The sequence below is a fragment of the Mustela nivalis genome, assembly GCF_964662115.1.
Source record: "Mustela nivalis genome assembly, chromosome: X".
In the NCBI taxonomy this organism is placed as follows: domain Eukaryota; kingdom Metazoa; phylum Chordata; class Mammalia; order Carnivora; family Mustelidae; genus Mustela; species Mustela nivalis.
Window position 1 is genome coordinate 55224287 of NC_139040.1, and position 12073 is coordinate 55236359.

Sequence of the window (12073 nt, forward strand, 5' to 3'; positions counted from 1 at the left end):
AAATAAAATGGCTTTTGTAAGGTTCTTCATCTTTACTTTGACTCTAACGTTACTTAGTATCCCAGGCTTACTTTTGTACATAGTGTCAACACTACTTTAATACCAGGAAACTAAATTCCTTCAGATTGCTCAGTATAGTAAAAATCATTTTTTAAATGAATTTGTTGTTTTCTAAGTTTGATAATTCCAAAGATTTCTTTTTTGCTACTATGGATACTAGTGTCATAAGAACATTTTTGCCTTTTTCAGTATTTACACAGTTTATTGACAAAGGAAGAAACCAATTCTTCTAAAATAACTTGATAAAAGCCTGAACTTCCCATAAGAGGAAGAATAACAAGAGTTAATAAACTCTTACTATATAACTCATATATTGGGGAAAGGATAACATTTATTTGTTTTTATTTAAAAATTTTTTTTAAAGATTTTATTTATTTGACAGATCACAAGTAGGCAGAGAGGCAGGCAGAGAGAGAGAGAGGAGGAAGCAGGCTCCCTGCTGTGCAGAGAGCCGGATGCGGGACTCGATCCCAGTACCCTGAGATCATGACCTGAGCCAAAGGCAGTGGCTTAACCCACTGAGCCACCCAGGTGCCCTTATTTTTAAAATTTTAAAGTATTACCATAAGGTTCCTGCGAGGACTGTAAAGAGAGTCATCAAAGTTAAAGAATATTTTTCCCAGATGTAGGATAAGTATAAAGAACAGTTTGATGGTTATTTGTTTGTGCACTATTTATAAGAATAAAGAACTCTAGTTACTATGATTTTGAATTGGAAACTAGAAGTTAAACTGAAATCAACCTTTTCTACATTAGAGATTTTTAAAAGGGGTAAAGAATACATTTTGATAGGAATTGCATTGAATATGTAGATTGCTTTAGGTAGCATAGACATTTTCACAATATTTATTCTTCCAATCCAGGAGCATGGAACATTTTTCCATTTCTTTGTGTCTTCCTCAATTTCGTTCATTAGTACTTTATAGTTTTCTGAGTATAGATTCTGTGCCTCTTTGGTTAGGTTTATTCCTAGGTATCTTATGGTTTTGGGTACAATTGTAAATGGGATTGACTCCTTAGTTTCTCTTTCTTCTGTCTTCTTGTTGGTGTAGAGAAATGCAACTGATTTCTGTGCATTGATTTTATATCCTGACACTTTACTGAATTCCTGTACAAGTTCTAGCAGTTTTGGAGTGGAGTCTTTTGGGTTTTCCACATATAGTATCATATCATCTGCGAAGAGTGATAATTTGACTTCTTCTTTGCTGATTTGGATGCCTTTAATTTCCTTTTGTTGTCTGATTGCTGAGGCTAGGACTTCTAGTACTATGTTGAATAGCAGTGGTGATAATGGACATCCCCGCCATGTTCCTTACCTTAGCGGAAAAGCTTTCAGTTTTTCTCCATTGAGAATGACATTTGCAATGGGTTTTTAATGGCTAAAATCAACAAGTCAGGAAATGACAGATGCTGGCGAGGATGCGGAGAAAGAGGAACCCTCCTACACTGTTGGTGGGAATGCAAGCTGGTGCAACCACTCTGGAAAACAGCATGGAGGTTCCTCAAAATGTTGAAAATAGAACTGCCCTATGACCCAGCAATTGCACTACTGGGTATTTACCCTAAAGATACAAACATAGTGATCCGAAGGGGCACGTGCACCCGAATGTTTATAGCAGCAATGTCCACAATAGCCAAACTATGGAAAGAACCTAGATGTCCATCAACAGATGAGTGGATAAAGAAGGTGTGGTATATATACACAATGGAATACTATGCAGCCATCAAAAGAAATGAAATCTTGCCATTTGCGACAACGTGGATGGAACTAGAGTGTATCATGCTTAGTGAAATAAGTCAAGCAGAGAAAGACAACTATCACATGATCTCCCTGATATGAGGAAGTGGTGATGCAACATGGGGGCTTAAGTGGGTTGGAGAAGAATCAATGAAACAAGATGGGATTGGGAGGGAGACAAACCATAAGTGACTCTTAATCTCACCAAACAAACTGAGGGTTGCTGGGGGGAGGGAGGTTGGGAGAAGGGGGGTGGGATTATGGACATTGGGGAGGGTATGTGCTTGGGTGAGTGCTGTGAAGTGTGTAAACCTGGCTATTCACAGACCTGTACCCCTGGGGATAAAAATATATGTTTATAAAAAATTAAAAAATTAAAAAAAAAAGAATAAAAAAGTTTCTGAGATGTTGGGGACTTAACAGTGGTTCTGATCTCATGTTTTCCTATACACTGAATATTTTTTTAAAGATTTTATTTTTTTATTTGTCAGAGAGAGAGAGGGAGAGAGAGCAAGCACAGGCAGACAGAATGATAGGCAGAGGCAGAGGGAGAAGCAGGCTCCCTGCCGAGCAAGGAGCCCAATGTGGGACTCCATTCCAGGACACTAGGATCATGACCTAAGCCGAAGGCAGCTGCTTAACCAAGTGAGCCACCCAGGCTTCCCTACACTGAATATTTTCCCTTTGAAACAGATATCTTCCTTGGCTAACAGTTGAGCCCCTAAACCTGTCTTGCAATTATGTACTTTTAATGACAATCACAAGAAGAACCTAGTAAGGGTTCATTGTGTTTGTTACCACCAATATATTTGCAACTTATATACGTTCTTTGATAGCCATATGTATTTTGTCGAAGCACACATACACTCATATACACATGCTCACTCAGGGCATGTTAGGTATGGGTAACGGTTACTGAATTTTTTTTTTTTTTACCAGATTTAGAACTAATACTGTATTTTTTTTTTTTACATAAAACATTAAAGGAATATTGGCTATAAACTTGGGCTTTCTGTTTTATCACAAGCAAATTTAGATTAAAGATTAGAATTCATTAAAAAAAATACAGAGAGAGGGCACCTGGGTGGCTCATTTGGTTAAGCAACTGCCTTTGGCTCAGGTCTTGATCCCAGTGTTCTGGGATCAAGTACCACATTGGGCTCCCTGCTCCACAGGGAGTCTCCTTCCCCCTCTGCACTTCCCCCTGCTCATGATCTCTCTCTCTCTCATGGTCTCACTCTCTTTCAAATAAATAAAATCGTATTAAAAAATTTAAATATATTTAGGGGTGCTTGGGTGGCTCAGTGGGTTAAGCCTCTGTTTCAGCTCAGGTCATGGTCTCAGGGTCCTGGGATCAGGCCCCATATGGGGCTCTCTGCTCAGCGGGGAGCTTGCTTCCCCCTCTCTGCCTGCCTCTCTGCCTACTTGTGATCTCTCTCTGTCAAATAAATGAATAAAACCTTTTTAAAATTTATATATTTATATATAAATATAAAATATATTTAATATACATAAATATATATTTCATATAAATTATTGAATATAAATCATATTCATACATAAATTATATAAATATAGTGATATATTCATATACACATAAATTATGATACATTAAATGTTATATATATATACATGTATATACATATATATGTACATATGTGTGTGTGTATATATATATATAGAGAGAGAGAGAGAGAGATACAGAAAATATTTTACACGCTCTTTTGTAGGTGCCAGGCATACAGAGAAACAGAGAAGATCTCTGGTTGGGAGGGGTTGTTGAGGAGTGTTGGACAGAGTAGAAAGATAAAATTTAAGAGAGTAATATGTTTTGTGAAGAAAAGAAGATATGGTAGTATGGCAGGAAGTGACTATAGGCTGTAGGGAAGTGTCCCTTTAGATGTCATGGTGGTCAGGGAAGGCCATTTAGGAGGGTGGTATTTGAGTATAGTGCACCAAAATATGGTAAGGCATAAGCTTTTGGAGATTTGAGGGAAGAGCTTTCTAGGCAGCAGGAACTGTGACAGAGGTCTGAGATGGGGTCTTTTGAAATAACAGAAAGTTTAATATGACCAGGACAGAGTGAGCAAGTTAATCAGGAACGGGGTTTGTGACAATGTATCATTTGAGGCCATTGGTAAGCATACAAATCATTGCCACCTGCTTCTTTACAGCATTGTTATGCCCCAGTAATTTCTCACATTCATGCTTTCTAGGTTTTGAGATATGATTTCCTGTTTGAGGACTATTATTTTATTTCTGTGGGAAAATATGTATTATCTTTAATTTTCTTATTTGTTTAATATACTTGTATGATTCAACAGCTTTGATAATAGGATCTCAGCTGAAGGTCTAGAGCACTTCATAAAAAATAAAATGAAATGTTAAATCTAGGACACAGAATGTTCTGTGTATAAAAATAGATTAAATGAGACTAATATATCGAAATGAACGTTTTTCAGTTTTCCTATGATCTCCCTCCAAAGCTGTCTGGACCTTTGCCTAGTATTTATCTTAAGAAGCAGAGAAGGTCTCTTGACACCTTTAGGAAAAATTTTGGTTAAGACAGAAACCCGCCCCCCCCGTCAGTTTTTCATGTATAGAATCCCACATTCATGGTTTTATAAATGAAAATGTTGCCTTACATTCATGAATTTGGAGAGTATTTTCAAAGATTCTTTGTTTTCAATTTTAAAGGCATTAATATGGTTTAGTTTTTAGTCTTGTAATTTCAAAATTACTCTAAATATATATAAAATAGTTCTTTCATTTTGAAAATACAGAGATTAGATGAAGAGACACTTTGTTTTGCTGGATTTGTCTTGAGAACATTACATCCACACAGTGCATTTCTCTTAGTAGTAACAGACATGGTGACCCTGAAGTCTGTTTCCTTTCTTGTTACATTAGTATTTAATTAAAGAAAACATCTAGTTGAAGGCAATTACTTTCTGTGAAATGTAATGAAGATTTATTTTAGAAGTGACCTTCACTTCATTAGCCAAAGCAGTAATCAGAATTAATAAAATAGTCAAATTATATGCTAACTCATAAATAATCATGAATAGTGTTGTGAAAAGTTCAGCTATTAATAGGTCCCATTGTTTTGCACCTGTGTTAAGAAAATTACAACTACTGATTTCTATCTTTTTTTTTTTTTAAAGATTTTATTTATTTATTTGTCAGAGAGAGAGCGAGCGAGAGCGAGCACAGGCAGACAGAGTGGAAGGCAGAGTCAGAGGGAGAAGCAGGCTCCCTGCGGAGCAAGGAGCCCGATGTGGGACTCGATCCCAGGACGCTGGGATCATGACCTGAGCTGAAGGCAGCTGCTTAACCAACTGAGCCACCCAGGCGTCCCCTGATTTCTATCTTGATAGGCACTGACATTGCTTTTTATTTTTTATTTTATTTATTTTTTTTAAAGATTTTATTTATTTATTTGACAGAGAGAGATCACAAGTAGGCAGAGAGGCAGGCAGAGAGAGAGAGAGAGAGAGAGAGAGAGAGAGGAGGAAGCAGGCTCCCTGCTGAGCAGAGAGCCTGATGCGGGACTCAATCCCAGGACCCTGAGATCATGACCTGAGCCAAAGGCAGCGGCTTAACCCACTAAGCCACCCAGGCGCCCCTGAAATTGCTTTTTAAAAGGCGATGTAGGATAGGGCTACCAGCCAAACATTTTCACAACTGTTAATTTATCTGTAGTACAATTAAATGTACCAGGGCAAAGTTGAAATTGAGTACAATGTTGATTTGCTCTCTCTCAGTAAAATCAGGCTCATTGGAAGCAGTACTCGATTAATTAAAATTCTTTTCGTTTGAATCTTATTTGGGGTTAATGGCATCAGAGTTAGATTATACTCCAAATATACACAATTATCTGAATAATGTGTTAGAAAGACATTAGAGTGCTTTGCTGAATTTTTCTTGAGCTTATTATAAACAAGTAATTGAAGTGGCAGTTTAATATTTGAAACTTACAGGAAAAAACATATCTCGTTATAGACTCAGTGCTTCGTATTTTTCAGGAAGAATTACATGGATTCTCCTGTTCTTTTTAGCTTTAATTACAGTGGAACAAATGAATAATTTCCTTCCTCCTGAGTTTTGTATTTTTTTTACAGTTGCATGTATGGGAATAGTAGGTCTCCACCATTCATGACAGATAGCTGAAGATACTTAAAAAACAAGCTCTAACCATAGCTTTGTGCAGTCACGCATTATACTCTGTCAGAGCCTATTAAAAGAAAGTGTATTTTGGAAAAATAATCCAAGATTTGTGAAGTTAGAAAACAAGTCTTTTTTTTTTAAGTTAATGTGCAGTATAATTATTTCGTATATCTGAAAGTGACATTTTCCCTCTCTAATTTGAAAAAAGAAAGACATTTTCCCACGTGAGGAAAACTGTCTTTTATTTGGGAGACCCAGATATTAATTTCACATTAATAACCATTGCTTATGTTTAAAATTTGTATTTTCATTGTGTTAATTTCTTAACTCTATCAAATGTCTGAAAAGTGTGAAGAGTATCTATGTATAAAGGTTATTGACTGAAGTATAAGTGTGTTAGCATTTTAAGAGGAATTCAGTATAAGTTTTAAATTTTGTTTTATCACTGGCTCTCATTTCATAGGTATTTTTTAATCTAAAAAAAATCCTGTAATTTCAGTTACAGATAAATCTAGATAAATCTAGATTCACAGGCTTTCCCATGATACCACTATTACTTGTTAGACCCTACTTTTTTTCAAAAAAATACTGACCACCTCAGAATATCAAATACCTTTCACTTTTCCCACATGTTCTATAGCTAATAAAATCAGTGGACACTCTCAAAATTGTACCAATTCTATTAACATTGGCATTTAGCTGTCTTTGATTTCTTTTATTTATTTATTTATTTATTTTAAATTTTTTTATTTTTTATAAACATATATTTTTATCCCCAGGGGTACAGGTCTGTGAATAGCCAGGTTTATACACTTCACAGCACTCACCAAAGCACATACCCTCCCCAATGTCCATAACCCCACCCCCCTTCTCCCAACCTCCCTCCCCCCAGCAACCCTCAGTTTGTTTGGTGAGATTAAGAGTCACTTATGGTTTGTCTCCCTCCCAATCCCATCTTGTTTCATTGATTCTTCTCCAACCCACTTAAGCCCCCATGTTGCATCACCACTTCCTCATATCAGGGAGATCATGTGATAGTTGTCTTTCTCTGCTTGACTTATTTCACTAAGCATGATATACTCTAGTTCCATCCACGTTGTCGCAAATGGCAAGATTTCATTTCTTTTGATGGCTGCATAGTATTCCATTGTGTATATATACCACACCTTCTTTATCCACTCATCTGTTGATGGACATCTAGGTTCTTTCCATAGTTTGGCTATTGTGGACATTGCTGCTATAAACATTCGGGTGCACATGCCCCTTCGGATCACTATGTTTGTATCTTTAGGGTAAATACCCAATAGTGCAATTGCTGGGTCATAGGGCAGTTCTATTTTCAACATTTTGAGGAACCTCCATGCTGTTTTCCAGAGTGGTTGCACCAGCTTGCATTCCCACCAACAGTGTAGGAGGGTTCCCCTTTCTCCGCATCCTCGCCAGCATCTGTCATTTCCTGACTTGTTGATTTTAGCCATTCTGACTGGTGTGAGGTGATATCGCATTGTGGTTTTGATTTGTATTTCCCTGATGCCTAGTGATATGAAGCACTTTTTCATGTGTCTGTTGGCCATCTGGATGGCACCAAAACAGACACATAGATCAATGGAACAGAATAGAGAGCCCAGAAATCGACCCTCAACTCTATGGTCAACTAATCTTCGACAAAGCAGGAAAGAATGTCCAATGGAAAAAAGACAGCCTCTTCAATAAATGGTGTTGGGAAAATTGGACAGTCACATGCAGAAAAATGAAATTGGACCATTTCCTTACACCACACACGAAAATAGACTCAAAATGGATAAAGGACCTCAATGTGCAAAAGGAATCCATCAAAATCCTTGAGAGAACACAGGCAGCAACCTCTTCGACCTCAGCCGCAGCAACATCTTCCTAGGAACATTGCCAAAGGCAAGGGAAGCAAGGGCAAAAATGAACTATTGGGATTTCATCAAGATCAAAAGCTTTTGCACAGTAAAGGAAGCAGTTAACAAAATCAAAAGACAACTGGCAGAATGGGAGAAGATATTTGCAAATGACATATCAGATAAAGGGCTAGTGTCCAAAATCTATAAAGAACTTAGCAAACTCAACACCCAAAGAACAAATAATCCAATCAAGAAATGGGCAGAGGACATGAACAGACATTTCTGCTGTCTTTAATTTCTTATAGAAGATTCATTTTTAAAATATTAATATATAACATCTTGAATACTAGTTGTTTAACATAGAACATTTATGACAAGGCAAATAAAAATATCAAAAGAAAACTTACTGAGCAACTGAGGCATAAGGATTGTGATGCCAAATGTCTGCAGGGACCAGGCAGGTCATAGGAAGTGAAGTGGGCTGGAAGAAGATGGTTGGAGCAGTAGAAACCATGGTGAGGTGTTGAGCACAGGATACATCTAAGGAGAGAAGCTGCTATGTGACTATAAGTCTTGATTATAGACCTAGTGTTGCCAGATTCTCTCTCTTTTTTTTAAAAGATGTTATTTATTTACTTGACAGGCAGAGTTCCCAAGTAGGCAGAGAGGCAGGCAGAGACAGAGAGAGAATCAGGCTCCCTGATGAGCAGAGAGCCCAATGCAGGGCTCCAACCCAGCACCCTGGGATCATGATTGAAGCAAAAATCAGAGGCTTTAACCCACTGAGGCACCCAGATGCCCCAGATGAATAGTATATGATCTTGGTTTTATTTATTTTTTTAATCTTTAAAGGTAAGGTCGTTTTTTTTTTAATTTCTTAAAATTTCTTTTCAGGGTAACAGTATTCATTATTTTTACAACACACCCGGTGCTCCATGCAATCCCTGCCCTCTCTAATACCTACCACCTGGTTCCCCCAACCTCCCACCCCCTGGCCCGTCAAACCCCTCAGATTGTTTTTCAGAGTCAATAGTCTCTCATGGTTCACATCCCCTTCCAATTTCCCTCAACTCCCTTCCCCTCTCCATCTCCCGTTTTCCTCCATGCTATTTGTTATGCTCCACAAATAAGTGAAACCATATGATAATTGACTCTCTCTGCTTGACTTATTTCACTCAGCATATTCTCTTCCAGTCCCATCCATGTTGCTACAAAAGTTGGGTATTCATCCTTTCTGATGGAGGCATAATACTCCATAGTGTATATGGACCACATCTTCCTTATCCATTCATCCGTTGAAGGGCATCTTGGTTCTTTCCACAGTTTGGCGATCGTGGCCATTGCTGCTTTAAACATTGGGGTACAGATGGCCCTTCTTTTCACTACATTTGTATCTTTGGGGTAAATACCCAGTAGTGGAATTGCAGGGTCATAGAGAAGCTCTATTTTTAATTTCTTGAGGGATCTCCACACTGTTCTCCAAAGTGGCTGCACCAACCAGCATTCCCACCAACAGTGTAAGAGAGTTCCCCTTTCTCAACATCCTCTCCAACAGATGTTGTTTCCTGTCTTGCTAATTTTGGCCATTCTAACTGGTGTTAGGTGGTATCTCAATGTGGTTTTAATTTGAATCTCCCGGATGGCTAGTGATGATGAATATTTTTTCATGTGTCTGAAAGCCATTTATATGTCTTCATTGGAGAAGTGTCTGTTCATGTCCTCTGCCCATTTTTTTTTAAAGATTTTATTTATTTATTTGACAGAGAGAAATCACAAGTAGATGGAGAGGCAGGCAGAGAGAGAGAGAGGGAAGCAGGCTCCCTGCTGAGCAGAGAGCCCGATGCGGGACTCAATCCCAGGACCCTGAGATCATGACCTGAGCCGAAGGCAGCGGCTTAACCCACTGAACCACCCAGGCGCCCTCTCTGCCCATTTTTTGATGTGATTGTATGTTTTGTGTGTGTTGACTTTGAGAAGTTCTTTATAGATCCTGGATATCAACCTTTTGTCTGTACTGTCATTTGCAAATATCTTCTCCCATTCCGTGGGTTGCCTCTTTATTTTCTTGACTGTTTCCTTTGCTGTGCAGACGCTTTTGATCTTGATGAAGTTCCAAAAGTTCATTTTAGCTTTTGTTTCCTTTGCCTTTGGAGACATCTTGAAAGAAGTTGCTGTGGCTGATATCGAAGAGTTTACTGCCTATGTTCTTCTCTAGGATTCTGATGGATTCCTGTCTCACTTTGAGGTCTTTTATCCATTTCGAGTTTATCTTTGTATACGGTGTAAGAGAATGGTCAAGTTTCAGTCTTCTACATATAGCTGTCCAGTTTTCCCCGCACCATTTATTGAAGAGACTTTCTTTTTTCCACTGTATATTTTTGCCTCTTTTGTCAAAGATTATTTGCCCACAGAGTAGAGGGTCCATATCTGTGCTCTGTTCTCTATTCCATTGGTCTCTGTGTGTGTTTTTATGCCAGTACCATGTTGTCTTGATGATCACAGCTTTGTAGTAAAGCTTGAAATCAGGTAACGTGATGCCTCCAGTTTTATCTTTGTTTTTCAACATTTCCTTAGCAATTCGGGGTCTCTTCTGATTCCATACACATTTTAGGATTATTTGCTCAGGCTCTTTGATAAATACTGGTGGAATTTTCATCGGAATGGCATTAAAAGTATAGATTGCTGTAGGCAGTATAGACATTTTAACAATGTTTATTCTTCCGATCCAAGAGCATGGAATGATCTTCCATCTTTTTGTGTCTTCTTCAATTCTTTCATGAGTGTTCTGTAGTTCCTCGAGTACAGATCCTTTACCTCTTTGGTTAGGTTTATGCCCAGGTTATCTTATGGTTCTTGTTGCTATAGTAAATGGAATCGATTCTCTATTTTCCTTTTCTGTATTTTTATTGTTAGTGTATAAGAAAGCCACTGATTTCTGTACATTGGCTTTGTATCCTGCCATGTTGCTGAATTGCTTTATGAGTTCTAGTAGTTTTGGGGTGGAGTCTTTTGGGTTTTCCATATAAAGAATCATGTCATCTGTCAAGAGAGATAGTTTGACTTATTCATTGCCAATTTGGGTACCTTGTATTTCTCTTTGTTGTCTGATTGCTGTTGCTAGGACTTCCAATACTATGTTGAACAAGGGTGGTGAGAGTGGGCATCCTTGTCATGTTCCTGATCTCAACGGGAAGGCTGCAAGCTTTTTCCCATTGAGGATCATATTTGCTGTATATCTTCCATAGATAGATTTGATGACGTTCAGGAATGTTCCCTCTATCCCTATACTTTGAAGCATTTTAATTAGGAATGGATGCTAGATTTTGTCAAATGCTTTTTAATGCATCAATTGAGAGGACCATGTGGTTCTTCTCTCTTCTCTTATTAATTTGTTCTATCACATTGATTGATTTGCGAATGTTGAACCATCCTTGTAGCCCAGGGATGAATCCCACCTGGTCATGGTGGATAATCTTTTAAATGTGCTGTTGGATCCTGTTTGCTAGGATCTTGTTGAAAATCTTAGCATCCATATTCATCTGTAATATTGGTCTGAAATTTTCCTTTTTGGTAGGGTCTTTGCCTACCAGGTCTTTGCCTGGTTTGGGGATCAGGGTAATGCTGGCTTCATAGAAAGAGTCAGGAAGTTTTCCTTCTTCAGTTTTTTGAAACAGCTTCAGGAGAATAGGTTTTATTGCTTCCTTGAAAGTTTGGTAGAGGGGCGCCTGGGTGGCTCAGTGGTTTAAGCCTCTGCCTTCAGCTCAGGTCATGATCTCAGGGTCCTGGCATCGAGCCCCACATCAGGCTCTCTGCTCAGCGGGGAGCCTGCTTCCCCCTCTTTCTCTGCCTGCCTCTCTGCCTGCTTGTGATCTCTCTCTGTCTATCAAATAAATAAATAACAAATCTTTAAAAAAAAAAAAAAAAAAGAAAGTTTTGTAGAATTCCCTAGGGAATCCATCAGGTCCTGGGCTCTTGTTTTTTGGGAGGTTTTTGATCACTGCTTCAATCTCCTTACTAGATATTGGTCTATTCAGGTTGTCAGTTTCTTCCTGGTTCAATTTTGGGAGTTTATAGTTTTCCAGGAATACATCCATTTCATCTAGGTTGCTTAACTTATTGGCATAAAACTTTTGATAATAACTTCTGATGATTGTTTCTACTTCCTTGGTGTTAGTTGTGATCTCTCCCTTTTCATTCATAATTTTATGAATTTGGGCTTTCTCTCTTTTGGCTTAGTGTG

At 38.2% G+C, this 12073-nt stretch overlaps 1 protein-coding gene and 1 long non-coding RNA gene across 6 annotated transcripts in view; one reads left to right on the plus strand and one right to left on the minus strand.

The window, feature by feature from the left end:
- LOC309855577 overlaps window positions 1–12073 on the minus strand; it is a 226849-nt gene that overhangs the window by 200824 nt on the left and 13952 nt on the right. Inside the window, exons 2-3 of the long non-coding RNA XR_014306873.1 lie at window positions 8241–8373; window positions 7706–7858 (exon numbers count right to left, since the gene is read on the minus strand). This is a non-coding gene — a long non-coding RNA (uncharacterized lncRNA). The remainder of the gene's footprint in view (window positions 1–7705; window positions 7859–8240; window positions 8374–12073) is intronic.
- Window positions 1–12073, plus strand: part of CHM (CHM Rab escort protein) — a 239583-nt gene that overhangs the window by 112209 nt on the left and 115301 nt on the right. The window lies entirely within an intron of this gene.